This window comes from Pezoporus wallicus, unplaced genomic scaffold, assembly GCF_028554395.1.
Source record: "Pezoporus wallicus isolate ANWC-B61680 ecotype Strahan unplaced genomic scaffold, APGP_CSIRO_Pwel_v1 contig_7073, whole genome shotgun sequence".
Classification (NCBI taxonomy): Eukaryota; Metazoa; Chordata; class Aves; order Psittaciformes; family Psittacidae; genus Pezoporus; species Pezoporus wallicus.
Window position 1 is genome coordinate 5,778,431 of NW_026641326.1, and position 22,143 is coordinate 5,800,573.

Consider the following 22,143-nt stretch of genomic DNA (forward strand, 5'->3'; position numbering starts at 1 on the left):
ATGGAAACAGCATGCAGTAAAGGGTGATTATTTCCAGGATTGGGCTAAAATACTGTGCTAGAACAGAACACGTGAAGCAAAGGTGTATGAACACATGCTGCCCTGCAGCACCACCACCTCCAACATGGGAGCAAGCACAGCCTGAGACACCTTCAAATGCACAGACCTTTGGGAGTCTCCAGTGCTAACTTCCTTCACCAAGCCTGCCAGTGACCAAATGAACATGCGAGAACACAGGAGGGCTTATGGAAAAACAAATCCAAACTGGGGGTGATACCAGGAAATAAAGGGTTAACATTGTGCCTGCTTGCTTAAGCAGTCGCTGTGCTTGGTGAAGCAGAACCCTAGGAGTCAAAGTTGCTAGAACAGTGAAGCAGAATAGTAAGGGTTACAGCTGCTAGGCAGAATTGTAGTAGATAAGATTCATAACTTAACATTTAAGACATTCTTGTTTAAACAGTATCTTTAGAAAAAAAAGGAACAAAAGACAGCCAGAGTAACAAAATCTGCAAACTTGACAAGTTTCTACTTTAAGATACATAAAACCGGCTTGTACCAAACCTGAGGTTTGGACAGGAGCTGAAACCCTATTGAGTCTGTGTGAAAGCAAGAGCTTACTTGCAGTGATGAAGAGGAACTAAAAGCCTTCATCCTCACGACCCCCTAACAACCACCACCAGGAGGCACTGCGCAGGCGCACCAATGGGATGAATGCCAGAAAACTAATTATAATACCAGACGGGAATACGTTTTGCGTATGTATTAGGTGTGAAGCAATCTCATGTTTAGGTAATCATTATATGTAATATAAACGAACTGAGTGGCAAAGGAAAGGTGTGCATGCTTTTGGAGGAATGATCCCCCATGCGCCTCAGCGCTGAATAGAGTATGCCTACTTTACAACTCTAACGGGTTGTGGAGTCAATCTGTGTATCAGGGGGAGCTGGAAAGCAGATTTAAGCCACTTTCTCAACTGCTGCCCTTGACCAAGTGCTAATTCTGTAGCTCTCTGACATCTGAATCTTACCCTCAACCCCTGCTGACGCCAGGCCAGACCTTGGAACACCTCTGAGCATCCCACTCTTTGAAAGATTGCTCTGCTGTGCCTACCAGAATTCCAATTATTCTGGTTATCACTTGAAAAATATTGTTCCTTTAACTTCCTTTGACAGATAAAAATTGGGCACATTATAAAAAGGTCTGGAAGTTCTTCCAGATGGCATTTGAGGTAACGCATGCCCTTCTGCCAAGATACACACTACTCCAAAGGCAGGAGTCTGAAAGCTCACAGAACTTGAACAATTGACACACTGTGATTGACACAGCTCTGCTCCTGGTGTGAAATGTCCTATTTAAGGCTTGCCGGGCTGCACTGGCTCAGCAGCAGGACTGCAGCAGTGCTACCATTTCCCTCCTATATGGATTCAAGAACTGGCACAGAAGTACGATGCAGAGATGCTCTCACTTTCTGCACTGTCATCCCTCACCACATGCCACACAGACAACCTGGCATGGCTTTGTTACTCTGAACCAAGAAATGGTATTTCTGGTGTGCCATTCAGTCTCAGAGTTACTTTATTTCCTTTGCTATTCCCTTGTCCTAGGCTTTCATGCCATCACAGCTTTGTTGCAGAGAAAGCCATCCTGCCCTCCACATGAGGCATGAAAACTTCATTTTGGTGGATGTTTAACTGCAGATAAACAGACAAAGAACAGAACCTGAAGTGGATGAATGGAGGAAAGAAGCACTTTCAAATACCTGGAAGTGATAAGTACATGGAGTTTGAACCTTTCCTGTTGGAGACTAGCCACAAATACTAGAAGAAATTTTACAATTCCTTTCTCTTTTCCATCAACACCCAACCCTGACCTTTATCCAGTGAAGTTACGGGAAGTTTTTGCTTCTCTGTAGCGAGATAACTTTTCTTCGCTAATTCATTTATAAAAGGAATGTTAAAAAGAATCCCTGCCACAAAAAAAGGGAAAATGGAAAGACATTTTCTCATTTTTAGCAAACCAGCAGGGGAAAAAACCCATGTTAAAACCAAAGGAAAACATGTATGAAGATGAGTCAAAAAGGTTCATTCCCATGACATGATTCCAAAACATGTGCATTATAGTGGGGTTAAACCTTGAACAAAATGGTGCCTTTCAGACTGGAAAAGTTAATATAATTGAAAACAAGACAATCTAGAATTTTTATATGCATCAGCCTTTGACTTAAGCAACTTCCTATGGCATCCGCTGGATTCTGATGAGCCATCTTGTTTCAGAAGGGGAAGAAAGAGGAAGGAAAAAACCCAACAAACACAAAAGAGCATTTCCACCAAAGTGGAAAGCGCTTACTTCTGAAAAGCTCCACATCCCAAACTCACCTCCTTATGCCTCATTCTCTGTGCAGGATGTAGCAGCACGTATGGGCACACTGTGTGCCCAGCAGAAGATGAAAGTGGTTCATTATTCTGAGTGCTTAGGCAACAGATGCCAGAGAATCTAATATAATCTGATGACAGATAAACTAAGGCTGCAGTGTTGAATACCTTCTAAGAGATCTGAAGGATTGTACTTTAAAGCAATATACTGTTTTTAATGAGGCTTATACACCAAATTTTACTATAGAAAGAGGTCCATGTTTTCATATCCAGATGAAGGAGATTATTGGGTTGCATTTTTCCTAGAGGAAAAAAAAATAAAAATGCAATGTGTGCTCTGCTGTTCTCTAGTGAATTTGTACACAGCAAGTTTCTATTTTGCTGGCTCAGGCAGGACAAGAGCAGGCAGTACAACTGATTACCACAATGCTGACAACTTTTCAATCACCAGAGCAGGTGTTAGATTTGAAAGCCAGACCATGAGGTAGAAAACCTTACACCAGTAACAGTCTCCTGAGACCACTCTTCCCCCTGTTAACAAGGCCACATAATAGCAAGGGCTACTGACTGGGGTAACCCGAGGGGCCACCGAATGCTTGTGAGGTCGGGGGCACACAGGCCCTGCAGGAATTCACACAACACCTGATCCCCATGTGCACCAGGAGGTGGCAGCTGGGACAGGAGAGTTTGCCCTTGCTTCCCTGCGCACACAACCACCACACTCAGTACTCGCCTGTGTTCAGCAGCTTCTACACCACTAGAGCTGCAGACCAAGGTTCTTCAAGCACCTATGTCCAACATTAGGCACATGAAATGGAATATCCTTATGGAACTGATGGGTACCATCTAACTGCAGTAGTAAGGACTACAGGAGCTAGATGAAACAAAGGGCCTGATGATGAACAAAGATGAAACAGAGATGTGAAAGTACTAATTCAAAGTTGGTGAACTTGGAAAGCTAAGAAATTCTTCTCAAGTTGGTCCACCTGTTAATTCAGTTCCTTTTGCTGCTGGTATTATTGCAGTTAAAGCTTTGATACCAAATACACAAGTTCCGCAGAAACTTTAAAGAATTAGAAATCCTCTAATTTTTCCCCTTCCAAATTTGTGTCTCTTGCAGGCCCATGGCCTTTGAGTGGAACATCAGACAAATTTGTTCCTTTATTAATTATCCACAAGACTTACCAGCTGCAGGTCTTCCATACAAGATTTTGTCTCCAAAGTAGACAACAGAAAAATTCCATTTCATCATATTAACATGGGGCAATAAAAGCACAACCTAAAAGAACAAATGCATTTATACTTCCAAGAAATATTAGCCTTGGTTGGACTTGTCTTCTCTTGCTAGGGGACTTCTCAGACCAAGACACAAAACAGATACAAGAAGGAACATTATTAAGTATTCATACAGCATTGATAAATCCCTGATTTTACACAGAATCCAGTACAAACACTGCCAAGATATTCCAGTGATTTAAGGAGGTACAAAAATGATGTTCAGCACATTGCATTTTTAATAGAAGAATGGCATGGTTCATACCTAGTACCAATTGTATTAAACTGAAGAATGTTAACGAAGAAACATTTATCATTTCTGTTACAGCACATACGTCACTGCACTAATCTCAGAACATTTGTACACAGCTCTTTTTGTAGCCACCTACAAGGAAATAATTCACACCATGGGTAATTATAACATTAATAACTACAAAACTAGATGCATTATTACAGGCATCATTTTTGAAGACCATTGGTCTAGCTCACTTTCAGTAAGCAGAATGATCAAATTTCCTGTCACATTTGTCTCTAAATACTTCATGTTTATTGTTCTTCCTATATATGAAAGGCAGTACAGCATTTCCAACCTCACTCTGTACCAGTCTGGGATTTCTAACTGACCTGACTATTCTCACAAGTTCCCCCACAGGCCATTTGCCTAAAAGTGTGACCCGGTTTCAGCATCTCACACAAAACAGGTTCCTCGTCTTTCTCTTCTCACTGTTCCCTATTCCACACGAATCAATTGCTGAGTTTTACCATCATCAGTCCCAGCCGCAGTCAGTTCACACCTAACTAACAACCCAACTTGTAAGGTTTTATCTAACCACTGTAAACAGACAAGCCACTCAGTGATACAGGTTTGTAAAACATTTTGCTTCATTATACACAGTTGCAGGGGGGGGGTCCAATACGTTAACATCAATCTTTAAATAACTTTGCACCCAGCAGAACATGCATCAATCGCCAATGTGCCGAGGAATGTAAGAGCAAGTCCACAAGCAATATGAGAATTGCCATACTGGTAATGAAATCCACATTGAAAACTTCCCATAACCCCCAGGTGCAAAGAACTATTGTGATTTTTGTAAGGGAGAGTAAATGTCTTATTTACTATTTCAAGTTACTCTGACAGTAATTCTGCATCTTAAAGGCAGTATCCCCAAACTGGTAAGTGGGGGTCCCATATACTACTGTAAGAAATTGTAACTCAGTCCTAGTAAAACAGTGGAAGGGATGATTGAACAAGTTGTTCCCCATTTTGGTTACCCCATCTACAACCTTTTCCTTACAGAATACAAAATTTTAAGAGAGGGATGAACTGAAAATTAATGAATGCAATACTTCTACTGGAAATACTATGCTGTTTATCTTGAGATTCAATCAGCCTCTGCAAATTTAAGGTAAGCCAATAGTCATAGCAGTAATCACAGTCTCAGTTCTATTATGATTTCCCAGAATCAATGAGCTGCAATGCAAACGCTTGCCCACAAGCATGAGAAGCAGCAGCCTGCCCTGTGCTGCCACTGATGATGACTAATAGAGACCTGACACAGGAATGGATAGCACAGAATGAGAATCACTGCTACACAGCTTTGTTTCATTTGTTTCCATTTTCAAGCAGTAATACAATATAAAAATCTATATTATTTTAGCTGCTAGAACATGTGGCATAGGAAGAAAAACAATTTAAGATCTTATTTGTAGGAATATGTGGTCACGTTCTGCAATATTCTTCACTTTGTACCAACAAAATGTAGAATTAAATGATTCTGAATAAATTGTGCTTTTTTATTACCTAAATTTCCTGCTTCACATCCATACCCCTGCACTCTGCAGATAGGAGCGCACACCCACCCTGACGTTCAAAATACCCTGGCAAGTTTGTCACATCAGAGCATCGACTGCCTCCCAAGGCAAGTCCTGGACCAGAACACTGAACAATTCACAGTTTAGATGCATGGCTTTCCAGCTCCATCTGAGGTCTTTTCAAGAAGTCAGAGGACATACATTTGTAAAGATGCCCCATCAGTATAAGCCCCCCAGGATTACAGTGAGATACCAGGTGGATGTCTGTTCCTTTTCCTTCCACCAACTGCTCAGCCAAGGCAGCAGCTCTGTGTGGGTAATTCCACCAGCAGAGTCCTTCAGGCTGGTGCCTCCAGAGCCCCTCGTTTGCTGGGGCCAAAATCCCTCCTTCTCACCACTGGGCTCTACAGCAGTAACAACCGAGTGAGTGAAAAGTGACCTGTGTGAAAATCCCTTAAGACTACATTAACATACCCAGCTAATGCAACTTACTTCAAAAAACGTTTTCATCCCTGCTCAGGTCTGCATTGCGTTGCTGCCTTATTGTCAGACTTCCTTTAATTTGCCTAAACCGCCCCCCATGCCAATTCTGGTGGGTCACAGCTCACATGGGCTGCTTTGCCTAGTTAGCTAAATTTGGGCAAAGACTACTTTTGAATCATTACACACAACTGGCAACAAACATTACTCCTAATTCATGGGGTTTCTTTTCATTTTCTTCTTTGGCCAAGAATCTTCCTTCCAATTCTAATTTTTTGCTGTTTGTAATATACAGAATGGAGAGCACTGTACTCTCGACCTTGGTTAGCACTACTGAATTTCAATTGTTACACCTTCTATTCAATTGTTACAGTTCTGGAAGCCACAAGAATCTTGTACCCTGTGTTACAGCCTTGAGAATCAAACCAAACTTGAGGGCTCTGACTCCTGGAGACCCTACAGTATTGGCTGTAATACTTGCGTTTTACCTGATACTGGTGTAGTAAGATGCAAGACTGAATGAAGTAATTTGATCTTTCACCCTTTCTACCATGAAACTCCTTTCTCGCCTATGAATAGCAGTGATAACATTCGCAGCATATAAAAGCATGGCTTACACAACTGAGAACTGAGAGCAGAAACAAATTCTTAGAGGAGATAAGAAATTAAAACACTTAATTGCCACAAAGAAATACACAAAAGCAAGCAAAGCTCTATGAAAAAATATATTATATGCCTGTGCCACAGGGGACAAAGCAAAAAGCTGTAGAGATGCCAACCGTAAAACAAATTGTGCTCCTAAAATTAGATAGGGACTGATTTTGCACATATACACAGCAACTCAGCACTCCGATGAATTTATTGAGAAGAATACAAGGCGTGTAATGTTTGTCACTATTCCTCATTTCCTGCTTCCATCTGCTTAGACCCAGTTGAAACCTGCTACCATACATTGCATGGCTCCTTTTCTCCGAGTCTCTGTGATCATTACCATAACAGGGGAGTAACGAAAAGGGTAACATTAGATCTAGCGCCAGTGTTTCCTACCCAAAGAATTACAGTGCCATTTCTGCAGTACTGCAGGGTGCAGAGATAAGTAAAATACCTAGCAAAATTCAAACAAAAATAAAGCAGAAAAAACCTGCTTTCACGATCTGCTTCAGAGGCTGTTAGATGCTATCAAAGTGGTGGTCATCTTCAGTAGAAAAACCCACATCAAATCTACAACTAACTTCACCAAGAGAAATATAAAGCATCACAAGACAGAGGAATGGGCACAGAGTCTGCTGCCTTACAATGATCTGTCATACATGGAAGTTGAATTAGACTGGAATTTTAATTGCATAAGCAACTCACTACAAATACTAGTTAGGTGATTTATTAAAATGAAAGCCATCAATATTGCCTCTACTACAAGTGCAGAAAGGATACGGGTGGGTGTATTATAATCATTTAACTCTTTGGGTGGACCCACATTATGTAAAATTTCTGAACTGGCTCGATTCTGCAACCAGGTCTTCCTCAGTTATCTACAGGGAGCTAGACCAACTACCTCTCTCTAAGTTAAACTGACACCATAAACTTGTGACTGCATACAAGAAGTCATCGATCACTACCAGAAATACCAGGAAATTCAAGTACTCTGCTTCCTTTTAGTATTGTCACAACATACTGGTGCTCACCACAGTTTATGCTCTTGCCAACTGAATCTGTTATTACCCAATCTGGAATGAGGAAAGTCAACTATTTCATATATAATTACAGAAAACTCAAACCCAATGTTAAAAGGAATAACAGCTTACATTCTCTGAATAACTGGCTTCAAGCCCTTTATTTTCCATTTCTTCACTAACAATTTTTGATCCATACAATATGGCAGCTTTCTAACAGGACACAAGCAAAGCAGTTATTTCACTCAGGAGAAGGTAACCACTTTTGTGACAAAAAGGAAAAGACAGCATTACCATGATTGCTTCTTCTGGGCTTAAAATTCTAAATGTTTCATTTCTTCAAGCAACAAGTCAGGCTAAACATGGAGAAGTTTGCTGGAATATGACTAGGCTACAACAGGATAAATTCTTTGTAGCTCTGCTTTGAGTGTTGTCACTAGAGCAGGGATTAATCAATCTAACTGGGTAAGGAGGAGATATCAAAAACATTCACGGCAATTTCATAGTAAAGATAATGCACACTAAATTCTATGAAAGCAGCTACAGAATAGCTGAACAACTCAAAATGACAACACATTTAACTAACTGCAAAGTATTCTCCAAGTTCTCACCGATAAGAACTGTTGAGTCATGCATGAGCCCTGAAAAGTGACTCTCCTGAAATCTTTCCAAGCAACTCCTTATATAAACAGCCTGTATATAGTAATAAGGGTCAGCATGTTTTATTAAAACACTCTGTACATATCCCCTTTATCAATACACCAACACCTGCATGTGGCAACTGTGTATTAATAACACAGGAAGATGGATTGTTAACAGGTTCTGTGATTCTCACCACATCTGTCTCCATTTCTCCAGTTGCTCCAAGGAACCCTGTAGTGCTCTCCAACACCTCTGTGTCAGGAAACCAACCCCCAGGCCAGCTGTTCCTCACTACAAGGTCAATTAGCATTGAGATATTCATAACAAAAAGCCTTTATATTCTAGTGCCTAAGGAGGCACAATACTATGTTTTGTTGTAACACTAAAAAACAAGAGCTAGCTAAGAATTTTGTTTGGGCTCTTGCTTATTAATTTATATCTGTGGGAATTCAGAATGCATTTTGTGCTGTGCTGCTTCCCCCCTGCCTGCCTCCCTCCCAGCACTGTTACAGACAGGTCACTGGGTTTAAAGCATTCCCATTTCCAAGGCTTCAAGAAGGATGGGTGAGGGAATCGTGCCCTTTTGGAAATCTGCACAATGAGAGTTTAAAGGGTAAGGCAGAAAACATTAAAAGCATTGTTCTAAACCATTTTAAGAGAAACGTTTACACATTCTCAGCATTGAGGGGAAACAATAAAATTTTATAAGGTTTAAATAAAACAAGGCCAGTAGCTAACAATAAAGTTGGCATTTTACCAACTGCTAAAGGCAGATCAATAAATAACCACCTTAAACTAAAGAAAAAAGGCTTAGCAATGTATTATCAGCAACCTGCCACCCAGGGAAAGGACATCAGAGGTACAGAGTGCTATGCAGTTGTTCTGGGTGCAGTGGCAAAAGGTGGGGTTTCTGTACACTCAGTCTAAGGTGTTTCTTTTGCTGCCACGGGAGATGACAAACAGTTCCCCACCTTGCCTGCTGGGAGCATGAAGGATAAAGGATACAGCCACTACCCTGCTGGGAACGGTATAGACATTATAACTTCTCACATTCCTTGATGAAAAACACTTGCCAGAACTCACAACCACCACAGAATAAAAGTATTTCCGGTGTGTTTACTATCTTGCCCCAATAAAATATTGAGGACTATAACACAGGGTTCATCAATAGCTGCAGAACAAACACTAGGATACGTGTTTGGATGGAGGACTAAAACCAGAGAAGCAACTACTGCAGATGGTTTCACAAACCACATTACTGGATTTTCAACAAATGAGATTAGTCAAATGAGAAGGTGAAAACAAAGGAGTAATGCAGGACCAACTGCTAGCACAAAGGCTTCTGACAGATTTTTGACTATTCCTAATGAATTTCAAAACACACATTCGACTACTACATGTTTTAATAAATATTAAGTTTTCGTAACTGAGTACTGCAACCCAAGTGCATCACAGCTGCCATACACATGCCTAAATCAGTGCCACATTACTTTTTGTATCAGATCAAACAACCACCACATAGTTGTGACTTGCTGCATAGAAATCCTTCCACTCAAAAACCTACAGAAACTGTCCTGTGCTTCAAATAGCTTCATAGAATCATAGAATAGTTAGGGTTGGGAAGGACTTTAAGATCATCCAGTTCCAACCCCCCTGCCATGGGCAGCGACACCTCACACTAAACCATCTCACCCAAGGCTCTGTCCAACCTGGCCTTGAACACTGCCAGGGATGGAGCATTCACAACTTCCTGGGCAACCCATTCCAGTGCCTCACCACCCTCACAGTAAAGAACTTCCTCCTTATACCCAATCTAAACTTCCCATGTTTAAGTTTGAGCCTGTTACCCCTTGTCCTGTCACTACAGTCCCTAATGAAGAGTCCCTCCCCAGCATCCCTATAGCCCCACTTCAGATACTGGAAGGCTGCTATGAGGTCTCCACGCAGCCTTCTCTTCTCCAGGCTGAACAGCCCCAACTTCCTCAGCCTGTCTTCATACGGGAGGTGCTCCAGTCCCCTGATCATCCTCGTGGCCTCCTCTGGACTTGTTCCAACAGTTCCATGTCCTTTTTATGTTGAGGACACCAGAACCGTACACAAGCCTCCAAGTGAGGTCTCACAAGAGCAGAGTAGAGGGGCAGGATCACCTCCTTCGACCTGCTGGTCACGCTCCTTTTGATGCAGCCCAGGATACGGTTGGCTTTCTGGGCTGCAAGTGCGCACTGAAGCCGGTTCATGTTCATTTTCTCATCAACCAACACCCCCAAGTCCTTCTCCTCAGGGCTGCTCTGAATCTCTTCTCTGCCCAACCTGTAGCTGTGCCTGGGATTGCTCCCACCCAGGTGTAGGACCTTGCACTTGGCATGGTTAAACTTCATGAGGTTGGCATCAGCCCACCTCACAAGCGTGTCAAGGTCCCTCTGGATGGCATTCCTTCCCTCCAGCGTATCAACCAAACCACACAGCTTGGTGTCATCGGCAAACTTGCTGAGGGCGCACTCAATCCCACTGTCCACGTCAGCAATGAAGATGTTGAACAAGACCGGTCCCAACACCAATCCCTGAGGGACACCACTCGTTACTGGTCTCCAGCCGGACACTGAGCCATTGACCACAACTCTTTGTGTGCGGCCATCCAGCCAGTTCTTTATCCACCGAGTGGTCCATCCATCAAATTGATGTCTCGCCAATTTAGAGACAAGGATGTCGGTGGGAGTGTCGAACGCTTTGCACAAGTCCAGGTAGATCTTGTGATTGCTTGACTGTATTGTGCACTGCACTGTCCCATCATTGATACTTTTGCTCTGTTTTATTTAGCCAGGTTATTTGCAAATTGTTTTACAACAGAATACGCAGAAGGTCAAGAACAGAAGTTATTTATAACAACAAATAGCCAGAACAACTAAGAGTTATTCTCACCTCCACACACTGCTGCCAGTGCCTAACCTCAAACTGCAACTTGCTCTTTCCAGCAATTTATGATCCCAAAAAAGACATGGCTTATCCCTTGGCTATTTTAAAAATAGGATCAGGTAGAGGTCTAGGTCAATGATCCCAAAGAAAAATGACAGCAAAGAGCTGGGCAACTCATCTCACCCACAGAAGTGATAAAGAAACAAGTAATTTATTGTTTAGTGAGATTTTTTTCTCCTTTCCCCTTGGAGCGGGGGACACCAATGATAGGCTGGCTGGGGCAGGGAAGCAGGAAGAGGAGCCAGCACAGGCAAAACTTACTCCAGACAGATACTGCATCTCTGCCATATGTGACAGCACACCTCTAATTGCAAGAGAGCAGGAGAGAACATGCCTGACGTCATAGGCTGCCTTGTGATGAAAGAGGAATGGAATGGAGCATCACAGCAACCAATGTTCTTGTATATTAAGTAAGCAAATTCCTGTCTTAATCAGAATTGCTATTTGCAGGACAAACGACTCCTGAAGGAACTGTGAAAGTGCTGAATAAGGAAAATCTCAATTTTCCATTTTCCCTGCAATTACATAACATTAAAATCAACTTCATTTTCCAGAATAAACTACCAGACCTCCTCACCTCATGAGGCAAGATGCTGCATACACTGCTTTTTGAAAACTTACTTTACCACTTTCCCACATACACTGCATTATTTAAGTACCTGTTCATTCTCAAATCACACTGTCCCTGAAACATGAGCATCTCAAAACAAGCTTGAAACACAAAAAGTTTAGTCTCTAATTGTAGTGCTTAACACCAAGAGTGAAAATCAGGAGTGCTGCTAGGAAGAATGAGAGCCATTTGTCCCAGCATGGGATGATCCCTTCACTATGCCACACTCCCTGCCAGGCTGACTCGTTAATTTTTTTGAATGACCCAAGTGTTTTTGTCACAACAACCTAATCTGCTGTCCTGTTCTACACTTCTTAATTATCTGGAACAAAATACAACAAAACCCAAGAGAATTACCCTGCAATACACAGTGAAAATAGAGTACTAACTTACATATCAAGAGAATAAAGTTGCATACCATGTAGTGACCACAAGGTCCTTCAGAAGACACCGACCAGAAAGGGAGTAAAATGTTTATTAGAGTAAGTTCTTTAAAATGGACAGAACTGACATACCAGGTGGGTACTGCACTTGGCAGCATCAGGAAAATCCTTACAATTACTAATGGTTCAACAGAAAACAACAGAGTTATCTTCCAGCGATCCATAAACCAAGGAATACATAAAGCGACGTAAAGCTGAGACTACCCTGTGGGAAGAGGGCTGCTAAATTCATCAGAGCCACAAAACCAGACAATGTTCACAGGAAGAAGCAGCATTATTGTCTGAGTTTGTCTGTTATTCCCTGTATTCCTAATGTCATTTAATGCAATGAACTCAAGAGTTCTCTTTGTAACACTGACGATTTTGTAGTGACATAAGTAGCTATATTTGTCATTTCCTTAGTTACATACATTTATTCCCTATAGAAATTCAGATGACCATAATGCGTCAATTACTGTAAAAAGTCATTTTACCACCACTCCCTCTTCTCCCCCCAACAGCTGGTTTTGGGCCATATAATTCAAATAAAAAGCTTCAAGGCCGAGCAGTGCTTTCTTTGATCTCTTACTTTTTACAGAATAATGGGAAATAGTGAAATAATGACAATTGTGAAAGCTCCATGGAAGTTCTTCAGGACTAATAACTAATAATGAAGATAAATACAAGAAGTCCTGAGATTTGTTCCTTTTCTCAGTACGGTGCCAACACTTAAAAGGCTACGCAGACTTTATTGTTCAGACTGTCTCAAGCATTTATCTTATTGATAAATGCATCCATAGATTTCTCTGACAAACAAGATCCTTGATTTAAGTCTTTCAAGGGGAGTCAAAACTTTTTTTTTGCCTATAAATCCTTCCAGATTCACAGATGCAATATTTCCAGCTCCTTCAGCTTGAAGCAGAAGAGCACTTCTAAACTGCAGTCTTTTTTTAAGACTACTGCATTTCCATCGCATAAAGACAAACAATTAATACCCAATAAAAAGATCATGTTTAGTAACAGAAAGCTCAGAAAAGGATGACGTAACCCAAAACAAGTAAATCTGTTTCCAGAACACAGTCATGTGTTCTACCAAAAAAAAGAGTATAATTTTTAAGTTAAAAATGTATGGTAAGGGGCATGCAACTTCCACACCAGCAAGTAAAAGAAAACACCATCCTGGGTAGGCAAGAGAAAGGTCAGTATTGCGTAATTCTCTAGCAAATAGACTAAGAATTAGGACTCTTCATAAAAGCGGTCTTAGAAAGGTTTAATCTTGAGTCTCTCTCTCAAAAACAAAGAGTAAGTAAGTCCAGATACAAAACCCAATAATGAATAATAGAGCAGACTGAAGAGCAAGGTAGAAGCAAATAAGGAATAAAATCAGATTTTCCTCACACACAGTGCCAGCATTATACTAATAACAACCTGTCTTCACCAGGAAGCCAAATACTCTTTGCTGGAGTCCTCACAACCTGACTGAAGTTGCTTTCATCACGTCTGAGAAGCTGAAGAGTGGACTGAACTGTAACAGCGTGAAGCAGAATGACAAGAGGACCTGACTACTTTGCCATACCAGCTGCATCATTACTAGGTAAAACAGACTGTAGTGCATGCACAATGGTGCCAATCAAGCACACCATTTCCTACAATATTAAAAGCTCATAGAGGTCACTCGTTCGTTTCAAAAAGGTGTTCAAAAAGCACACGCCAAGAGGCCAGCAGAGCAAGAAGGGCCTCCCATGATGCAGCACAAGAATAGGACATTATAAAGACAGAACACAGACCTCCAACTTTAATTTCATTGCTTTGTGGATTTTAGTTTAAGGCCCAATGTTATCTTAATGTGCTTCCTAGCTCCCATAATTAAATTCACTAATCCCCAGTCTTAAGGCATCAGCAAGTTAAGCTAATTTAAAGTTAGTACCTAAGCTTACAGCCTCTTTTTTTCCCCTTTAGCAAAGAAACAAAATTATTGAACCCTATGACACGCAGGTATTTTTGCCTCTACTTTAATTGGTCCTTCTTCACTGTCCTCATTCTGCACTTCAGGGGTTATAAAGGAGGCTTAATATATTAGTTTGTGAAGATTGAGATATATCTAGATACTTAACCAAGCTACAGAAAATACCTCACAGTATCTTCACTGTATGGCTGCTTGATACTCCCAAGCTGGCATGTCTGCTGTATTTGCAAGTCCACACATTTGTTTAATAGGTCTTATTTCCTTGTTTCCAGGGTACTGGGATTCTTGAAAGCAATACCTGAAAAATCAGCATGTCAGTCATACCTTCTAACACTGTGATCCTGCCAGCCATCACAAGCTGAGCAGGATCAGTTCCCATCAATCTGTACACTGCAGACAAACACAATTACCAGATAAAAATCTCCAAGAGCCACGAATAGCTGCAAAAATAAATTTACCTTGTTATCTGCAAAGAAATCACCTGTTTTTCCATCACTTCACAACAATGCACCTAGGTCATCTTTTTAATTATAAAGAGAACATTTCTCAAGTATTCCCAACAACACAATCTTCCACCTGGCGTTTTCTATCACTGATGTTAACCACCTTATGGCCCAATTTCAGCACAGGCAACTATTTGTCCTCAACTTCAAATTCCTTCTTGCAGTTCCAGTTAGCACAGTGCCATTTGCTTCCTGTCCCAAACCACAGCACAGTTCACACGACACCCTCAAAGCTCCCCCCTACTGCAGCCCAGCAGGACACGGGCAGTGCAAAACCCAGTAACACTAAATGTGCAAAATACATAAACAGCTTTCTCTTTCCTGTATTACTTATTAAAAAACAGAAAACAACAAAGAATTTTCCTGTTGACAGGAACTCAACCTTTGGCCTCAAGCCTACTAAATACAGGAGGTTCCTTAAGTAACATCTAACCAGAAGCTTATTTTTCATTAGAATCAGTTCAGAAAACCCAGCTTCAAAGTCTGCAATGCACTCTTACAGTAGGCATTTGTCTAAGTAGACAGTAAGCTGTGGATCAGAAACAACATTTTCAAGAGATCTACGTGTTGTATCTTAAGTAACACCACTACCAGCAGAGCATGCTCCCAGCAGAGGTAACAGCCCCAGCTAGCACAGCTCTTTTTCCAATGCCAGGTCTGTATCATGTGCCTCAATTGCTCTTTTAACGTTGCAGATGAGGTATCACAATTAGCTTCATGTACACAGCAAACTTAGGAAGGCAGATGAAGCCATGAGACATCTGTACCTTGTAACACATTACTCTGCTGATTTTTGTTACTGCCAAACCCACAGCTAACGTATCTGTCCAGATGAAACAAAAAAGGATGGATCACAAAACTCATACACAAATAGCTGTATGTATATATTACAATCAGCCCTGCAGTGACTGCTATCTTAGTTTGCATCTTATCTTAGAACCAGATATGCAGAGTTAACTCTAGAGGTCTGCTCCCCCTTACCCAGGGGAACAGAAATGCTGCTTTTCACCCTGGCAAGGACAGGATCACTCCCTCATTCCAGCTCCAAGTGGATAAACCACACACAGGATCTGAATATCACACCACTTTTTGCTGCCATAGAAAGAGCAACCTGCAGGACCTCAAGCAGGCACTGAGCATCGATCACTCAGAAGGATGGTACTGCTGTTAAACTTCGGCTCAGCCCACCACTTGCTCTTTTCCTTTTTTTTTTTCTTTACCATTAATTAAACTTTAAAAAGGCAGTTAGGATAAGAAATTGCAGAAAAATTATGGTCATTTTATTGTGTATTCCCCAATTGCACATGTAATGAGGCAAATTTAAAGTAGTGCACCTTCGAACTTCAATTTTAACGATGCTTTTACTGTGGTCTCGGCGCTAATGCTTTCACTTTTATTACTGATTACTGCTTTCTAGTGACTGCTCAAAAAAAATGTTCTCTTAAGAAATGCTTATAAAGGACTGTAATTATAGATAGCACATATTAAGGTTACAGTTAAAGAAGCCAAGATTTTGGTTTATGAAAATATATTAATTGTGTATTGTAATTTCCTTTTTATAGTCTCTTACCAGTGCACAAGCACAAAGTCTTGATAAAACCCCTTTTGAATACAAGTGTGTGTTTTCCATTTAAAGAACAAGAGGTAATTCAACATAAACTGATGCTTTGTTGTTTTCTAATGTGATATGCACGTTTGTCTGCAATGTATGAAATACCAACCACACTTCTACCCTATTCTCCCAGCAGTGAGTACAGAAAGTTATATTTAATATCATTTCCAAAACAGGTGTTCAATTACAGGTATTTCTGTATTTGTACCTTGGCTTCCAATAGCTGCCAATAGGAAACATGTTTCCAAAATCAGTCTCACATTGCCCTCATGGATCTATATCCTCCTAACCCCCTTTCCAGCACCATACAAGAAGAACATCCCCTCCCTTTGCATCAGTGCAGACAGCGACTTCTGTAAAAGTAGTTCAGGATTTGCACACTCATCCTGAAGTCTCATGAGAGCAGAGGCCGTGGAAGATAAATAACTGTATTTTGAATTCTGCTGTCAGAGGAGTGACAAACTCTTACATAAAGGCAGAATTATTAATGTAATGAATGACAGCAGGACAAGTCCTGGTTGCAAGCCTGACGGTGAAATAACCAGAGAATCGAGACTGAACTTTTATGTCTTTCCATCTTAAATTCTGTTTGAGTTATTCTTATCTTCGCTCTCAACCTTTACAAGTGTCAGAGCCCACATGGCAACACACAATGCTGTACCCCTGAGGGCAGTTACCACCTTTTCCATCTTTCCATTTTTTTGAGAACAGGCTATATCACTCTATCTTTTCATAGCCAGTAAACAAAAGTAAACAAAAGCCTTTGTAGGACAGGTGAATCGTGAAACACCACAGCCCTGTTCCTCCTGCTCTCAGAAAGTGATGGCCCTCGCTCATCTTACAGCCCTCCACAAGGCAAGAAAAATAATATGAAGTTTTCAAAGCTGTCAGCATACAGTCTGACAACAAGCACCTCACCAGGTCCTGTGAATAAAAGTCCTCCTTCTTAGGAGAAGACTTTCCAAGAGTCACGAGTCCTTTTTTTAAGCATCCTTTTCTATACAACTGCTTCTGTTGTGGTGGACAAATAAACATTCAACCTAATAAAATCTGTAGAAATTTCTCCTATGAAATATTCCCCAAAGCTCTAAAACATTAATGACTAGATGGGGCTTGTAAAAAACAATAAAGAACTATTAATTGTACTGGGATATAAATCCTCAAAATGGAGCACTCAGCTATTTCCTCGGATCCCATGGACCAGCTCATTTGCTGAGGCAGGCATGCAGCCTTTCAAACACCCTACAATACTCTGCATTTTGTATTGCTCAATAACTGCAATAATAATTGAGCAGTGTTACTCAATAACTGCAATAAAAATACCAATAATAGAGGTATTTCCGCTATGGATGTTCAGCTGCTGCAAGGAAGTAATCACTAAAAAAAAAGCCCTGAGAAGCTTCTCAAGATAAAGCAGCAAAGCCACATCTTGCCTTTGACACCTACAGGCACTGCAACAAGCAGTGGTGGTCAGAGGACTCAACTGATGCACGTGCACAGTCTTCCAATTAACCCGTGCAATGACAAACTGGTTAAGCATTCTAACCAGTTTCTTCTCTCAGTTTAATTCCTTCCCCACCTCTAAGCACCTCAGAAAGATCATGTAACATGCCCTACTAACAACCTGAGAGCTCCAAGCAGGAAACAGTAAAATAATAAACAATAATTTACCTCTTCTTCATGCTAAACTTCAGTGGCTTGTAATTTAGCTTTCTCAATGCAAGGTCCAAGCAGGAGCCAGCTAATGACTTTTTCCACCTTAAAATAAGCTGTTCCACACTGTGCTAAGTAAATCTCACTTAGCTTTGTGTGGGAAGGCTGAAGTCAGGTAAAATATAAGCCTCTTATGGCACAAAGGAGAAAAAAAGAATATTAAAAAACTAAAGTTAGTCATAAGGTTTAATATCAGATTTTAGGGTGTACCAGCAGCTTATTTTTTTCCTGCTCAGGCTGAATTGGAAGAGTGTTACCTGAACTACCGACATGCAAATTTTGCCCTCGGCAAGCAAAAGAAACAAGTTTAACAAGGAACTAGAATGCAATGTGCAGCAGCTTTGCTGCAGTAACTGTACACAACATGCGTCACTCAGGAGAACACTTCCTTTGGTTTTAAACTGCTGAAGGCTTCTTCAACTTGACTCGCAAGTCTCCCCAGTTTCAAATCTAATTGTATGTATGTACACACCTGCACTGCTCCAGAGCAGGTATTCATTAAATCAGAAAATACTATGGGATTAACCATCAACTTTTTTTATTTTTAATAGAAATAAAGCAGGTATGAAAACAAAGATTTCCTATAGTGCATTATCATGAATCATTCTTCAAGGTCAGCTCTTTACCTGCAGGTTGTGAATATCAAAATCAGCAGGTAGTTTCATGTCCGTTATGTGCCAACAGATCTTCAGGAAGGAAACCTCTTGTGTCTGGTTTATTTCCCCCCCCCCCCCCCTTAGCTTCTCCCTTGCAACAAGAGGGTCTGAGTGAAGCCACAAGCTGATCAAAAGGAAGAGCTACTGAGAGGGGTTTGGCAGCAAACAGGGAGCCACCGAGGAACTGCTCACTCTCCTGAGAGAGTCCTGCAGAATTTAACTGTCATTAAAACTGGACAGATTCCCCAGTACAGTGACATTGCACAGAATTCAACACAGCAGATTCTCCCTTTCCCAGGGTATTTTTTCCAGGGAATCTACTGCAGTGGATAACTTTCAGAGACTGGACATGTGCCTTCACCTAAAAATAAATCCTTCCCATTTTCCTTTTTTTTTTTTTTTTACGTGGAAAAAATGAAAAAGAAAAGAAATGGAAGTATGTTATACCAATGAACTGGATTCTAGGGATTCAGTAGCCAAAGTGGTCAAGAAGGAATTCTAGCAGTTTTTTCTTTTTAAACCCTAAACTAAAGAATGCTTTAGTAGTGAAAATTAGGACAAGAGAGCTAAGTAAGGAGGACGTACGGACCAACACTCACTGATGATAACCAAGACCTTTTACATCCCTATGTTCCAGAGTGTTGAAAACCCAAGACAAACACTGAAAGACAGAAAACATTTCCAATTGTGTTAAAACAAAGTCCTCCTCTCAGAGGAGTTTTAAATGCTGAAGGATAAACCTTAGACACATTTCATTACTTGGGCATGGTTACTTAAAGGAAACCATGGTAGATTTTATACCTTTACATACACTTTGCCCTGCCAGCCCCACGGGGAAGCAGTAATTGCATCCTCCTCTGGTGCAGGGTGCTTACATAGACACTACTTAATTGCTTTCTGCAGAGCCTTGTCACGAGACCAAAGCGCAGCAGCATCCCTGCTCACTCAGCAGCCCCGGCACAGCTGCTCCCCCTCTGAACGGGGGGCCTGGGTTTCACTGCTTCATCCTAATGTAATCCAGAGTGAGTTACAAAAAGCTCTGAGGTCACTTTGGCATTGTGAGAAACGGTGCCCACTTCTTCAGCTCTTACCACTTTGAGGTTAAGGAAGGGGGTGGGCATGGGGGACAAATCATGTTTTCCATACAACAGATGCATCCATACATCAAAGTAACACAGTGCTACTGTTAGCGACCTGGAGGTAAGGACTACATCCGTGAGAGTAGCCTGGCTGCTTTAGGACAGCTATCGCAAGGAGGTGTTTCAACAATTCAGCTTTGTAAAGTCAAAGGAAAAACGCTTCACTTTGTGCTAAAACATAGCAATGTTATTTCACATAGCAATAGTTATTTCACTATTTTGATTCCCTTGCATAATTTTCTGTCTCTATTAGTTTCTTTTCAACATCTAAACCAGCATGTACCACCATATGTGAGAATGGAGGAAGTGCCTATCTCAGCAATCTTCATTCGCATGACTTTCATTAGCTACATTATTAATTCCCACAGCTCAGAACAAAGGTGGCTAAAATTTACTGAAACAGAGATACATATCTATTAATAGCAGTGCAATCCTTCTGTCAACAAGGCTGTTAATTACCATGTCACAGAAGATTTAACCCACTAGGGGCAAACTAGACTGCTGATTCCAAGTAGAAAGCTAAAAATAACTTTTCATGTGTTAACACACAGTTTGTCCCCAGTATTCCCATTTCTAATGCCAGGAGGTTACAGCACACAGCACTACTCCCAGTACTACAATGGTTACACAGTCCGGTCATTAGTGATAGCTCACCAGCCTGAGCTGTAGCAAGACCCTCACTGCTGTTCTGCAGTATTTGCCATATTTTACCACCAAGCTCTGCTACTCTGACATCCCACCAGTATTGTATGTAGAGTAGTTACATAAAAATGTCTCTTTATACATAAAATTGTGGAGAGACCAGAAAACAAGTTTAGTGCTCAGATCTCAGCTGCAGCCAGCTTGCATCTCTTGCTGTCAGCATGCCATCAGGCAGCACATGCAGCACACCAGCTCAGACACCCACAAGTACCCATTCACTGGTCACTGGGGCACTGCTGCCTTTCGCTGCACACTGACTGGAAAAGGAGCCCCTCGGCCAGAGAATCACAAACTGCATGAATTTACACAACTGCACGAATTCTGGCCCTAAGCTGAGGACTGAGCCCATTCACAGTGTGTAATGTATTGCTTCAAGGTGAAGGACAAAGCTGTAAGGACAAGAAGCTGTGACAGGCCTTGCTAATGCAAGTGCACAGTTTCTTTTAACAGAAGCAAACCTCTCATTCTGTGGTTCTTCAAGCACAGGTGAAAATCCCTGGAGTGGTTTGACTGCTTCAAATACTTTCTGCTCAAATAAGAAAACCTTTCTAGAGATATAATCATAGGTCAAGGAAGCACCGACCATGCCTACAGCACAGATAAATACATCTGATGAGTGCAGGACACGAGCATTCACACAAGAAATTCAGAGATGATCATTCCCTGGAACCGGTGGGAAGCAGCTTACCCTCCCCTCTGCCCACAAATACAAAAGTCATTTCAAAATTGCTTTATGTTGCCAGCTCATTCTGACAGAAAATACATCTCAAAATTAACATCATCTCGCCCAAAGACATTTTTCCAAGTATCATTACCAGGTCTTAAAATGAACTCCAAGGAACTGACACAGTGGGTAAGAGAAAAGGCCAAGCAAGCAGAACCCTGCCTGACAACAGCCAGCTGGAGATTTTTATGACAAGGATGGCATAATCCCCAGGCTGGGGAGCTTTTGTTCACATTGTTTAATATTCACCAGTTGACTCTGCCTCCAAAAGAAAATCTGGTGAATCTCTTTCCGCGTACAGTTGTAGCTCAAATCTCTGCAACATCCTGTGCTGTAATGTAATTACGTGCTGTGGGGAGAAAGACTGCTTCCTTTTGGTTGTTTTCAATTTACTGCTAAGAATTTCACTAAGTAGTTACTGTGTTTGTATGAAATGCTGTATGGTCATTCCAGAAGAGCCATCTCCACACACGCTGTTTATACGGCAGTATGTATGATTACACACTAGCACTTCACTAATCATTCCTTTTCCTGACGAGCTACAAATACCATGACCAGCACAAATCCAATAACTAATCTGTTTGACTAATGGAAACTTCCATCAATTCAACTAAAGAGGCCTTTATTCTTACCTCTGTTGCCTACATGCTAGGAAGTTACTAATCCATTTAGTACTATAAATAAAAAGACTTCTCCCCTCCCCCTCCAAGGACCTTGCTCAAAGTGCACTGAAAAAATGAATGTGCACTCTATTGACCAGACCACCCTTATCCAAATACCCATTAACTCCTACAAACCTGAATGATCTATCAGGCATGACTCCCTTGAAAAAGTTCTGTTCTCCTGTTATATCTTGCTTATGTATGTGTCTA

General features: G+C 41.2%; 1 long non-coding RNA gene across 1 annotated transcript; it reads left to right on the plus strand.

Moving 5' to 3' along the window:
- The first annotated feature begins 13,627 nt into the window (after positions 1 to 13,627).
- On the plus strand, positions 13,628 to 14,699 carry LOC130606541 (uncharacterized). The gene is made up of 2 exons (XR_008974001.1): positions 13,628 to 13,850; positions 14,495 to 14,699. It is a non-coding gene; the product is annotated as an uncharacterized LOC130606541 (long non-coding RNA).
- Positions 14,700 to 22,143: the final 7,444 nt, after the last annotated feature.